The sequence below is a fragment of the Vulpes vulpes genome, chromosome 16 (genome assembly GCF_048418805.1).
Source record: "Vulpes vulpes isolate BD-2025 chromosome 16, VulVul3, whole genome shotgun sequence".
Classification (NCBI taxonomy): Eukaryota; Metazoa; Chordata; class Mammalia; order Carnivora; family Canidae; genus Vulpes; species Vulpes vulpes.
This window is the reverse complement of record NC_132795.1, coordinates 83,203,581-83,217,800: the sequence shown is the minus strand read 5'-3', so window position 1 is coordinate 83,217,800 and position 14,220 is coordinate 83,203,581. Positions and strand designations below refer to the sequence as shown.

Here is a 14,220-nt window from a genome sequence, read left to right as displayed (position 1 = left end):
CCGTGCTTCTCAAACTTTAGTAAGCATCAGAATCCTCTGAAGGCTGGTTGGAATGTAGATTCTGGGCTTCATGTTCAGAGTTTCTGATTCTGCAGGTCTGGGGTGGGGTTCAAGAATTTCCATTTTTTAAAATTTAAATTTTATTTTTTTTAAATTTTTAATTATTTTTTATTTTCTTATAATAAATTTTTTATGGTGTTCAATTTACCAACATACAGAATAACACCCAGTGCTCATCCCGTCAAGTGCCCCCCTCAGTGCCCGTCACCCATTCACCCCCATTCCCCGTCCTCCTCCCCTTCCACCACCCCTAGTTCGTTTCCCAGAGTTAGGAGTCTTTATGTTCTGTCTCCCTTTCTGATATTTCCCACACATTTCTTCTCCCTTCCCTTATATTCCCTTTCACTATTATTTATATTCCCCAAATGAATGAGAACATACACTGTCCTTCTCCGATTGACTTACTTCACTCAGCATAATGCCCTCCAGTTCCATCCACGTCAAAGTAAATGGTGGGTATTTGTCGTTTCTAATGGCTGAGTAATATTCCATTGTATACATAGACCACATCTTTATCCATTCATCTTTCGATGGACACCGAGGCTCCTTCCACAGTTTCGCTATTGTGGACATTGCTGCTAGAAACACTGGGGTGCAGGTGTCCCGACGTTTCATTGCATCTGAATCTTTGGGGTAAATCCCCAACAGTGCAATTGCTGGGTCGTAGGGCAGGTCTATTTTAACTCTTTGAGGAACCTCCACACAGTTTTCCAGAGTGGCTGCACCAGTTCACATTCCCACCAACAGTGTAAGAGGGTTCCCTTTTCTCCGCATCCTCTCCAACATTTGTGGTTTCCTGCCTTGTTAATTTTCCCCATTCTCACTGGTGTGAGGTGGTATCTCATTGTGGTTTTGATTTGTATTTCCCTGATGGCAAGTGATGCAGAGCATTTTCTCATGTGCATGTTGGCCATGTCCATGTCTTCCTCTGTGAGATTTCTCTTCATGTCTTTTGCCCATTTCATGATGGGATTGTTTGTTTCTTTGGTGTTGAGTTTAATAAGTTCTTTATAGATTTTGGAAACTAGCCCTTTATCTGATATGTCATTTGCAAATATCTTCTCCCATTCTGTAGGTTGTCTTTTAGTTTTGTTGACTGTATCCTTTGCTGTGCAAAAGCTTCTTTTCTTGATGAAGTCCCAATAGTTCATTTTTGCTTTTGTTTCTTTTGCCTTCGTGGATGTTCTTGCAAGAAGTTACTGTGGCCGAGTTCAAAAAGGGTGTTGCCTGTGTTCTCCTCTAGGATTTTGATGGAATCTTGTCTCACATTTAGATCTTTCATCCATTTTGAGTTTATCTTTGTGTATGGTGAAAGAGAGTGGTCTAGTTTCATTCTTCTGCATGTGGATGTCCAATTTTCCCAGCACCATTTATTGAAGACACTGTCTTTCTTCCAATGGATAGTCTTTCCTCCTTTATCAAATATTAGTTGACCATAAAGTTGAGGGTCCACTTCTGGGTTCTCTATTCTGTTCCATTGATCTATGTGTCTGTTTTTGTGCCAGTACCACACTGTCTTGATGACCACAGCTTTGTAATACAACCTGAAATCTGGCATTGTGATGCCCCCAGATATGGTTTTCTTTTTAAAAATTCCCCTGGCTATTCGGGGTCTTTTCTGATTCCACATAAATCTTAAAATAATTTGTTCTAACTCTCTGAAGAAAGTCCATGGTATTTTGATAGGGATTGCATTAAACATGTAAATTGCCCTGGGTAACATTGACATTTTCACAATATTAATTCTGCCAATCCATGAGCATGGAATATTTTTCCATCTCTTTGTGTCTTCCTCAATTTCTTTCAGAAGCGTTCTATAGTTTTTAGGGTATAGATCTTTTACCTCTTTGGTTAGGTTTATTCCTAGGTATCTTATGCTTTTGGGTGCAATTGTAAATGGGATTGACTCCTTAATTTCTCTTTCTTCAATCTCATTGTTAGTGTAAGAATTTCCATTTTTAATGAGTTTCTATAAATGTTGCTGCTTGTCCAGTGCTATAGACTGAATGTTTGTGTCCTCCCAAAATTCATATGTTGAAATCCTAACCTCCAAGGTGATGGTATCAGGGGGTGGGGGCCTTTGAAAGGTGATTAGGTCTTGAGAACAGCACCTTTGTGAATGAGATTAGCACCCTTATAAAAGAGACCCCAGAGAGCTCTCTTCCCCCTCCCACCATGCAAGGACATAGTGGATGGACTACCAGGAAGCAGGTTTTCACCAGAGACTGTGGGCACCCTGATCTTAGACTTCCCAAAGTGTGAGAAATACATTTTTGTTATTTATAAGCTACGTGGCCTATGGTATTCTGTTATAGCAGCCTGAATTTATCAAGACACCCAGGGTCTGCACTTTCAGAACTGCTAATTATTAACGTAGGCATTTCCTCCACTTTTAAGTAAGAAAATTGAGAATCAGAGGTTAAATAACAAAGCTAGCAAATCGTAGAGCCAGGTTTAACCACAAATTTGTTTAATCCAAAAGTCTGTCCTTTTTGGTCTATGTTTTACTTGTCCCTTATGTGTGATCCTATTGCTCAGCCACAAAGTATGTTAGTTATTTTGTCAGGGTCATTCATTCAGGGTGCTGCATAATTGGGGACTGGTCACTGGGAGTCTTCACAAGATGGCATATAACTGAGGGGATCAGGGTCTGGCGCTTTGGGCTCCAAATTCAGAAACAGATCTTGTTGTTGTTTCTGAGTTGACTGGACTTACATGAAAAAAGTTCTCAACAGGCTGATGTATAAAGTCATAATGCCAGCTTAATAATTTATTATGAGAAAAATAATTGCCACAGGGCCAGAAATTCCTGGTTGGCCTGAGGGTATGCTCTCCCTGGAGACATGTTATGTGTAAGAGAAACCAAATTATCAGAAGGCTGCTTGGTGACTATGGAAGTAAGGCTAGGAGACTTAATATGACTCAAACACTTCATGTCATCAGCTCTGTTCGCATGCCCCAGTGCGTACGTTTCCAGAAAAGAGACAACGCATCAGGTGCATTAGTATATAAGTTGGACTGACCAAGTACTTCACTGTTCCCTGGATGGTGCCCAAATGAACCCACTGCTATTGGCTGTTGGGAGTCCCTTCTCCCCCTGTGTATCTAAGGCTGATTTACCTTCTTTCAGACTCAGTGTGTTGGAAGTGTCTAAACAGTTTCAGTCTGATGAAAACCAAGACTGGTAGGTCTGAGAATGCTATGGTCTGAATGTTTGTATCCTCTCCAAATTCATAGGTGGAGCTCTCATGAGGGGGCTTGGGGCCCTTATAGAAAAGGTTCCAGAGAGTTCTCTTGTCCCTCTGCCATGTGAAATCACAGGAGAAGACAGCTGTCTATGACGAAGTGAGACCTTACCAGACATTGAACTGCCGGCACCTTAATCTTAGAGTTCCCAACCCCCAGAACTGTGAGAAAGAAATTTCTCTTGTGTGCAAGATACCCAATTTGTGGCATTTTTGTTTTAGTAGCCCAATAAGATTACGATAAAGAGCAATTTTTCTTTTTAAGTTGACTTTACATATGTCTACCTTGATGTATTTTTAAATTTATAATTATAGTTTAGCTCTTAGGGATCCATCTTATTTTTATCTACAATTGCTTGATTCTTGGATTGTCTGAGTAAATTTATGCAGACATTAGTTTTCTTGGCTTTATGGATGTGAGCCCCAAAGTTCAGAGAAAGGGTAGAGAAAGGATTATTGTCATCATTATGCTTTGGTCAGCTTGGCAAGAGGAGTAACATACCTAAAGAATATAATAAGACACATAATAAGAACTATATAAGTGTCTATTAAATAAAAGAACTACATGGACTCATTAAGTCAAAGGAACCATTTTTTTCAATGGTTTAGGGAGAAGCTGGGGAGTTTGGGGTAGGTTTTGGTGACTTTTTGGAGCCGGTTTCCTGACAGTATTTCCATGATTTCAACTTCTCCACTTAAGGCTGGCTTGCTAGTAAGCACTTGGTAGTTTTTTTTTTTTTTTAATATTTTATTTATTTATTTTAGAGAGAGTGAGAGTGAGAGAGCACATGAGCAGCATGGAGAGGGACAGAAGGAAAGGGAGAGAGAGAATTTCAAGCAGACTCTGCACTGAGTACAGAGCCCCACATGGGGGTCAATCTCACGACCTTGAGATCATGACCAGAGCCCAAATCAAGAATAAGATGTTTAAACAACTAGGCCACCCAGGGGTCCTGACCAGTTGGTAGTTAATGCCTGCCTTGGAAGGCCATTTTCCCAGGGTGTTCCTCAGAAGCACCTCTATAGGTAACAGAATCCACCAACATCATTGATATAGTGTTACACAGTGTTTCTATCAATTGCCTCTAGTTGATGATAGTTAAGAGTTGCAGATATTCCTTCATAGAAGGTATTTTCTTGGTTAGATATGGATCAATGCATACATTTGTCTGCAGGCCACATTTTTCTTTTTCTTCTAGGGATACTTAAAAACATACCTCTTCCGGGGAGAGGACACTAACCAATAAACATGCAACAGCTTCACTAATGCTCTTGCAATCTATGCAGAAAGTAGGTAGCACCTTGTCAACTCTCATTTGGGGGAACTTCTAGAGCTTGACTTTCAGGGCATTCCAGTTTTGAATTTCTTTCATTTGTTATCCCTCCATTTATGCCTGTGACTGCATTTTTTTCATATCCAGGCAGATGGTGTGTAAACGCTCAAGAATTTTTACACTCACAGTTTGTTTTGTGTGCTGGTAGGGCATCTCTTCGGTGTATAGATTTTCTTATTTCTGCTTATGGTGTAACTGCAAGATTTTCATCAACTCAAATAGAGGAATTTGAGTATATGCTACCTGTGTCTGCCCGGAAGTGATAGTTCCCAGCACTATTTCTTGCAGTTTGATATGTATTTCTCTTCTTTTTTTCAACCAAATCCTGCAATATTTGCTATAGATATTTCATCAAAGGGGAATAGATATTTAAGATCTGAGTGTGTGAAGAATGAGCTTATGCCACATTATGCTCAAGATTTTTAGGTGATAATGTGTTCTGAATAATGAAAGAGGGGTTTTTGCAATAGAGAATAATAAGGCTGTGTGGTTTTAGGTATAGTTTTTTGGATATGAAGATTTGACTGGGACCCAGGTCCAAACTGGTCAACCTATTGATGAAACAGATTTGAATTTCTACAATTTAGTTGTTTTTCACAAATGCGAACAGTTAACTTTGAACAATCCTTGCTCTTGTCAATCCTTTTAAAGACAGATCTTTTTTAAATATTCATTATTTACCTAGTATTGTGTTTGCCTCTGTGAGGGATACGAGATATGTAAGACATGGCTCTTATCCCAAAGAAGCTTAAAAAATCCAGAAAAAGAAACAAAACTAACATGTGTGGACAAATTTAACACAAAACTATGTGCTGGAGGAAAAGAAAATTTTCCCCTCTCTGGCTTCTTCAAGGAGAAATTTTCTTGAACAGATGCCCGACTTTTCTCTCCCTTTTATTCACTCCGCCCCCAATGAAGGGGAGAAGTGACCCATGTGAGTGGTGAAATGTGCCCTAGACACTTCCATCCTTCTCCTCTTGGGAGCTTGTTTGTCCATGTGGGACATGAGCTTTCCTCCGTGCTTCTCTTCCAACATGTATGTTTCTCCTGGACAGGTATCCATCCCTTGCCCTGGTCCAGGGCTGCCTAATATTGGGAGCAAGTCTGCCTCAATAAATCTAGGGGTTAGTCTAACAAAACCGCTTGGTAACTAGGATGATATTTTGGTTCCCATGTTTATACTCTGTTTTAATTCTCAGTTTTTACAGAAACCTGGTTAGGGAGAGACCTGAACACAATATAGGATACTGAAGCTAACATCCACGGTATTTCAGTGTGAGCTGTGAGTGGATGGGAAAGACCTCTGGAAGACTCGCTGGGGTTGGATCTTGAAGGATGAGTAGGACTTAGAAAATAGAAAGAAGGTAAGGCATCTTTGCAGTCTCATTTACAATCTCTTTAACTTTCAGACTAACGTGATGGGGAGAAATAACAATGAGTTTCCTCTTGCAGGTGACCTCACAGGCCCAGAAGAGGATTTGTATGAATAAATCAGAGGAAAAGAAGCTGAGGGTTGAATTCTAGATTTTTGTAATTTCCTCTGTTTGTGGATTGAAGCAAGTATATGTTCATGACTGGGATAAATGCAAAACATTCTCTAAAGTGGTGCATTTGCCCAAATCCACTAATCAAACTCCTCCAAGCCCTGGGAGAAATGGATCAGCCTGTCAGAGGAGTCTGATGCTTCAAATGCTACCAGTGGAGGGCAGGAGGGGTAGGGGGCCGCTTCCTAGAACCACTCAGCATCTTCAGTGCTTCCCACTTCTTCAGGGTCTTCAGGATGGACACTGGGAATGTTGACATGGGGCACAGCCTTCTGAAGATATGTCTGAAAGGGGCTGCTTTGCATCCTTGAGTGACTGTAGGCAGTTCAAGTGAGTGCTCTGGACCTTTCTCTTCCTGGGTCAGTCACTGGGCTAAGTGCGTGCTTGGAAGCTGCCAGGTTCTGGATGGAGCTTTTGTTAGAAAAATCTTTGTTAACCAACAAGTTCCTGGAATTCTATAAAACCTTGTGGATTTGAACACAAACAAATAGAAAATGTCTATTATCTCCAAATTAGCCCTCCTGCTGTGTTTTCAAATGGATCTGAAATCCCCATTTACATGCTGCAATGGTAAAAAGCCTCTCAAAGGTTATTTGAAATCTGAGCTGATTGCAAACGGATTGATTTCCAGCAAATGTGGCAAAATGACCAAGAGGGATTCAGGACAGCATCTTACATACTGTGATGTTCAATACAAGGTCTTCGACTCGAGATGAGAATAAGGATTCCTTTGCAGGTCGCAAACATCCTGTGCTTCTCTGCCTCCCCCACCTCCTCCTTGCCCCACATCTCCCCACGCTCCATGCCCAAACAAATTACCAAATGTTAGAAGAGGAAAGTTGGAGTCCTGCTGGGTTTATTTTGCTTTATTTGTTCTGGATTTAGATTTAAAACCTTCCAGTGGATGAACTGTATCGAGGGCTTTTCATTTCATATTGCGAAATGTGTTGTTATGCACAGTTCATTCTATTAAAAAACAAAACATGTAAACCTAAATTAAAATGCATAGCGTGGATACCTCAGAGGGGGCTTCTGAAACAAGCCGGGCATGAAATGTTGCATAGATTTCTTGTTAACCAGAAAATTATTTTAGCAAGCTTACCCTTCCTGAGGTGTCAGGAAGGAGCAGGGGATGTCGTGAGCCTCCAAAGCTGTGTGCTGGGTGCTCGATATTACGTACATTTATCTCGGCTGCCAGGAACTCTACGTTGCCATCTGTCTTAAGCTTTGCCAGAAGCTACCTGTGGTTTAAAAGGACGGAAAGGTCTGGACAACAAGGGGGCTTAGGGAAATAATGTGGAAATAAAATATTCGCCATTTTGTCGTTCACTTTCCTCCTGACACAACCATGGGAGGCATTTACCCCTCTTTCTCAGGTTTCATGCTGTGAGGATGCTTGTGTGATGATTTTTTAAAAACACAAAACTAACTTCCTATGGTGGACACAGTCATAACCTGGTGTCTAGAAATACGGTTATGGGGCCCTTCTATCAGGGCTGTTTGCTAGTGCACCGGATGGAACAGGCAACTGCTGGGTGAGGAGCCCTCTGCGGGAGGAGGCCCCAGTGGTTTACCTGTCATAGGTTCCTCTATAGGCAAAGGCAGTAAGAGAACCGAGAGAGCCATCAGTAGTTAGAGCGAGTTCTCTTTCAGGCGACATTTCCAGAAACTGTTTCAATGTGGTGGCATTAATACTAACATCTGCCCCTTCTGTTTTCTGCAATTGCATTCTAAAGAAACAGCTTTGGGAATTAGATTTAAAATAGTGGCTCTTGGTGAACTGTGGAACTCTAACTAGGCCCTACCTAAGTAAGGGGAAACAGAAATTGTCAGGGTGAATGAAAATGTCACAGTAAATATGTGGTGTTTTAATTTCACCCTTAGCAATATATTCCGAATCCATGCAATATAATCCGAAAAAAAAAAAAAAAAAAAAAAGAAGCAGTGAGTCTAAATGGTAATTGTCCAGTGGTTCTGAAAGGTCAAGCATGGGCCAGCTACTTCATTACCTGCTCTGTGACCCTGGCCAATTTAACTACTGTTTCCTGATCTCTAAATTGAAGAGTGATGAGGATCTCGTGTCATAACACACATGCTTGGCACTTTGGGAGGGTCATTGTGTCTATTTTTTCATTTCCATCCCCTTTCCCTATTTTATGTTGTTTTTAGTATGCCAGGGTTAAACAGAAAAGTAATAAGGTGACATCAGAAATCATGCTTTCCTGTTTACTTAAAAACAAAAAATCACTTCTTCCTGTAAGCGGCCTGAGGTGATCTCTCACAATGTTTTGCTACTCACTCAACTCAGAAAACACTACAAGGTCATGCAAATCAAGAGGTTCAGGGATCCCTGGGTGGCGCAGCGGTTTGGCGCCTGCCTTTGGCCCAGGGCGCGATCCTGGAGACCCGGGATCGAATCCCACGTCGGGCTCCCGATGCATGGAGCCTGCTTCTCCCTCTGCCTGTGTCTCTGCCTCTCTCTCTATCTCTCTGTGACTATCATAAATAAATAAAAATTAAAAAAAATTAAAAAAAAAAAAGAATCTTTAAAAAAAGAGGTTCAGATCTTCATGTTCACTTTAAGAACACATGTGAAACTGCCTGGGCTATATTGGTGGGATAGCGTAAAAGCCACCAAGTATCTGAAGGATGTCACTTTGCAGAAGCAATGTGTGGCATTCCGTTACTACAGTGGTGGAGCTGGTAGGTAGGGGCTACCACTATAAACAGCAGGGCTGCATGCAGGGTCAGGGGCCCAAATAGAGTGCTGGGTTTTGACTGCACATGCTTAAAAATGCAGAGAATAATGCTGGACTTAAGGGTTTAGATATAGATTCTCTGGTCATTGAGCTCATCCTGGTGAACAAAGCTTCTAAGATGCAGCATAGGACTTGTAGGACTCATGGTTAGATTCACCTATACATGAGCTCTCCCTGCCTCCCTGAGATGATCCTTACTTAAAAGGGGCAGATTATTCCTAACAAGGAAAGGAAGTTGAGAGAAAAAAAAAGAAGAAAATATCCCAGAAGAAACTGAAGAAACAAAAACTTTGGCCTTGGGAGTAAATTCTGCATAAAATAAATGTAAATAAAAGTAAAAACAGAAAGGAAATCACAATATTAAAGAGGATTTTCAGGGGGGACCTGGGTGGCTCAGTCAGTTGAGTGGGATGGAGCCCTGCATCTGGCTCATTGCTCAGTGGGGAGTCTGCTTCTCCCTCGTCTCTGCCTCTCCCCCTCCTCTGTCTCTCATGAATAAATAAATGAAATTTAAGAAAAAATAAAGAGGGTTTCTTTGGTAATGCAGAGTAAAGAAATTATGGAATTATGAAGAATCATCACTACAAAAATAAAGCGTGGTTGGTTTTTTGTTTTGTTTTTGCACAGTTGTATGATTTCAAGATGTCCTAGTCTGACTCATGAAACCTTGTCTATCCTTCTGTACTTCCTCCATGACCTTCCTTACTCATCTCTGTATCCTTCATCAGTAAATGCTTATAGAGCTTCCAGTGTGTTAGGAGTAGAGATAGTTTTAGGATCTTTGGAAGAGCTGGGCCCTAGGAAATGGGGATAGTAAGTCTTGGGGCTCCCTTTATCTCTGACTCACTGTGATGTCTTGGTAGCCTTAGATGAGAAAATTAGTGTTTGTCAAGGATGAGTCCTTTCCCTACTCCTTTCTGCACTCCCCTTCTGGATGGAGACAACCTGAACCCCTGTCCTTGAAGACCTTCCAATTTTCAACTTGATGAGAGTAATATTTCATAAGTAACATTTTTAAAAGACTTCTATCTATCATCTATCTATCTATCTATCTATCTATCTATCTATCTATCTATCATTAGGGAGCACAAGCCCGTGAGTGGTGGTAGGGGGTGAGGAGGGTGCGCAGAGTGGGCAGAGGGAGAGGGAGAGAGAGAATCTTAAGTAGGCTCCATGCTGAGCACACGGAGCCTGACATGGAGCTCGACCCCACGACCTTGAGATCATGACCCAGCTAGAGCCCAAATCAGGAGCCAGGTGCTTAACCTACTGAGCCACCCAGGTTCCCCTCATGACTCCTTTTAATGAAATTATGTCATAGTTCAGGAGTTCCCAGGGCTCATGGGGCTGGAAAGGTAAATGAATGAAGGCAGAAGTCGAAGAATAGAAATGGTGGAGACAGGTTGACTTTGGGGAGCACAGCCCACGTAACCATTTTCTAAATCTTCCCACATTTATTTGAATGCACACCTATAAAAAAATGCATCTGAAACTGGAGTTGGCCTGTGGTTGCCAGGTGAGATTCTAGTGGGGACAATCGGTTGGAAACTCAGGTGAACCTGAGAAAGGTGCTGACCAGCCTTTTCTGGGTACTGTTCTATTTGGAAGGGGTAGGCTCCAGTCTGAATTGTAGTTATTTTTCCCCCACCCGTTTCTAAAAGATTTGGCCTCATTAAATCCTCTCATCCTGGAAGATCAGCAGAATTTTAACTGCCAAAATTTCCTCGAGTCAGCATGGGATGCTGATGTGCTCCAAGTCACACCTTTGGTTTGTTTTGCAATTCAGAATTGGGTTTCCCTGCTGTGGCTGATGCAGTTGGCTTTAGTTATAGTGCAATATATTCAAATAAACATTTATGAGGGTAAGTAATCATATTTTATGCAAACAAATTATTCTTCCGTAAAAGTCACTTCTAAAAAATGCATGCTATTTCTTTTCTCAGTCAGCGTATCAAACTAATAAAAATTATTGTATCATCAAAATTCCCTTCATGAGTGTGTATTGTTCCATTTGTGTTACACTGAGAAGGCTGGTCTCTACTTTGTTTCTCTCCTCCCCACCAATTAAAATTTTATACTCTTACCAATCCTATAAGAAATTGTGATTAGTTCATGTGACATATAATTATGGCAAAACACTAGAGAAAGCTACTTCTGAGAGAGGAAAGTGTCCATTAAAAAATGTATATAGGGGATCCCTGGGTGGTTCAGCGGTTTAGTGCCTGCCTTCGGCCTAGGGCATGATCCTGGAGTCCCGGGATCGAGTCCCACATCAGGCTCCCTGCATGGAGCCTGCTTCTCCCTCTGCCTGTGTCTCTGCCTCTCGCTCGCTCTCTGTGTCTCTCATGAATAAATAAATAAAATCTTTAAAAAAATGTATACAGGTTCCAAATCCAAGGAAACACATGAATTACTAGCTCATTAAAATTGGAGTTCAATATTGAAACAGAGCTTTGCAACACAAAGTGTCTTCTTGGTAGAATAATATAATACTTTTCTGGCCCATTTCAAGTAACTATTTTGCTCCCTTATCAAGGGATGCCTGGTTGCTGTTGAGGATTCTGGGCAGGATGTGATGAAGGAGAGCCATCCTTAGCCATCTCCTATCAGTGAAGGAAGAACACTGGGACATGACATGAAACAAATACAGACTTGTGCCAGGCAATACAGGTCTCTGTCCTATTTGGCCACTTACTAACTGTGTTGATCTTGGGTAGATAACTTGATCTTTCTGTGCTTTGGTTTTCCCACCTACAAGATAGGGTTAATGACACCTCCTTCAAGGGTTATCATGAGTATTAAATAAGAGAATGCATCTAAAACACCCACCATATCACTTGGAATAAAATATGTACTAAAAAAAATAATAGTTTATTACTTTTATTATGGTGATTTCCCAGCATTGTAACTCTAGCATAAAAGAGTTAAACTGATTTGCATGGACTACTTAGATATGCAGTTCGCTCTGGTTATTTAAATCCATTTTTATTCTATATTCAGTTTGAAGTATAGTTCATGTCGTGAATATTACTTTCGGTCTTTATACTAGACACACTTGGAAAATTATTGCCAGCCATGTATAATAATTATAATATTTTTGACTTTGTGTTTTAAAAAATAACCAGTCATACTTATAAATATCTAAGTGTAATATTTCCCGTTCTACTGAAGGGAAAATATTTTTCATTTATTGCAGCTCTACCTCTGAAAATAAACGCCGCGGTATAAACATACCAGCCAGGCTGTCTTGAGCTTAAAAATCAGTGAAAATAAATTTAACTTCAGGGAAAGATAATGAATGCACACTTCAAAAACCCCTGTTTGAGAAGATGTATGTCCTAGGAGTAAAGGTACTGAAGAGTAGCTAGCCAAAATGGGATGCTGTCTCAAATCCAAATGAATTGCAATTCAAATGGAGCTGCATACATTTCCCCCAGGAGCGCTTTACCTGTGCAGTTCCCACCCCTTTCTCCCGAGCCAGGTTCTGTTCCTGAGGCCACGCTTCCCTCTACATTTGGCATCAACCACCTTTCTTCCTCTATGTAGACACTGACTCCCTAGGGTGATCTATTTGTGATGTTGGTCTCATTGTTCACATGTCTAACTGCATTCTTCAACCTTCCGTTCCTATGTATTTCTTGGGCCACTGGATTCTGGCTTCTGTCCCTAGAGGCCACTGCAGTCACATTCTGAGTTGCCTCTGATCTGGTCCTTGGCTTGCTTGCTCCACCTTTGGCTGAGCTTCAAGTCCCTCCACCTGAAAGAGCTCCTTCACGCGAACTGGTCACTGTGGGAACTGATGCTCTATTTTGGGCCTCGCTATAGTCAAATGAGTTCATGCTGCCTATGAAACCCAGAGTGAAGAAGAGTCCATTGACTTTTTTCCTCTCTCTAGCTCAGGAACCAGCATGATGATGCCTCAGGTGGGTATGTGTGGTGTGTCAGTATAAGATGTATCTCTCTACCTGTGGTGGAAGAAAGTTTTGTCATTTTTAGATGTTAATCACTTTAGGAGAGTGTGCACAAACTAAAGTGAGATCCCTTAGTGGGTCATGAAATTAATGTAACAGGTTGTAGCCGAGTGCAAGTTTTTCATTAAAAAATGAAGTGGAATAAAAAAAGGAAATATCAGAGAGTATTTTAGTGAGATTGCAATATTTCTGTATCCCTATTTACCTACTATCTATCATGTTTGTATGTTTGTATATACTGGGTTACAATGTAAATATATTTCTCATTGAGATTCTCAACCAAGAAAATTGGAAAACCAGTTTCATAGAATTAGAGCAGAATTTTGTGATTCTTCTGTTTACCCCTCTGCCCAACTCCATCTCAACTGCTACATCGTCTGCTTAGTATAGGGCATCCAGGACAGAAAACTGACATGCGTAATAGGGTTACCACCACCACTATCACTCTCCTACTCCTTTTTTATGGTTGAGCTCAGGGTTTGGAGTCTCTGCAAATAGTTGAGAGAAGAATATGGGAGAGGTTGCTGGAGGGTGATGATGCACACAGAAGACAGAAGGAGAGATGGATGGAAGGACAGAAAACATGTAACCAACGCTGGAACTCTGGAGGTAGAGAAGCAAAGAGAATCGGGTAGAAATGCCTTAAGAGGTGGGCTGGAGGAGGGTGGCCATGGGAGGAGGTGTGAAAGGAGTACCTGAGAAACTTTTGCATGTGGATGCTCATTAGTCAGTTTTAAGTTACGTGCTCTATGCTGTGCTCCATTACTTACAAATCCTTCCATAGATACTTACTTTGCTCACAGTTTTGTGTTTATTATATTCTTCGGAAAGAAAGTAAAAGATGGTGGTCCCAGAACTCCTATGGTGGTGCTAAGAGTGCCCGATAGGGTCCAGAGAGCAGCTGTGAAGCAAGATGGAGCCATGTGTAGATGCTACATAAACCTCCTCCTTTAAAAACACTGGGGAAAGGTGATCTTTGAAAAGGCAGGAAGGGTAAGTACTGATATTTTGTGGTGTTGGCATCTTCTAGCTAAACACCACCAGGAACACACACATGGTTGAACAAGTTGAGGCTATCGTGTGTTGGAACATCTGGCATTGCAGTGAGAGGGTGCTCAGAAGCACAGGATTCGGGCTTGTGTCAGTGATTTGAGGCGGGGGTTTGAGGGAGCAGAGCTTTGCTCTGACCGGATGCTGTCAGGACACAGGGTGATGCTGTGATGGGCATCATAGCCATCTTAACTATAGAGAGGGCAGACTAGAGTGAGGCCCAAGGTGTAACTGGCAAAGAAACAGCAGCTACCCAT

General features: G+C 41.4%; 1 long non-coding RNA gene across 1 annotated transcript in view; it reads left to right on the top strand.

Annotated features, from left to right (window-relative positions):
- Nucleotides 1–7,179, top strand: part of LOC112915244 (uncharacterized) — a 29,742-nt gene extending 22,563 nt beyond the window's left edge. Inside the window, exons 3-4 of the long non-coding RNA XR_011997786.1 lie at nt 5,839–6,003; nt 6,092–7,179. This is a non-coding gene — a long non-coding RNA (uncharacterized lncRNA). The remainder of the gene's footprint in view (nt 1–5,838; nt 6,004–6,091) is intronic.
- Nucleotides 7,180–14,220: the final 7,041 nt, after the last annotated feature.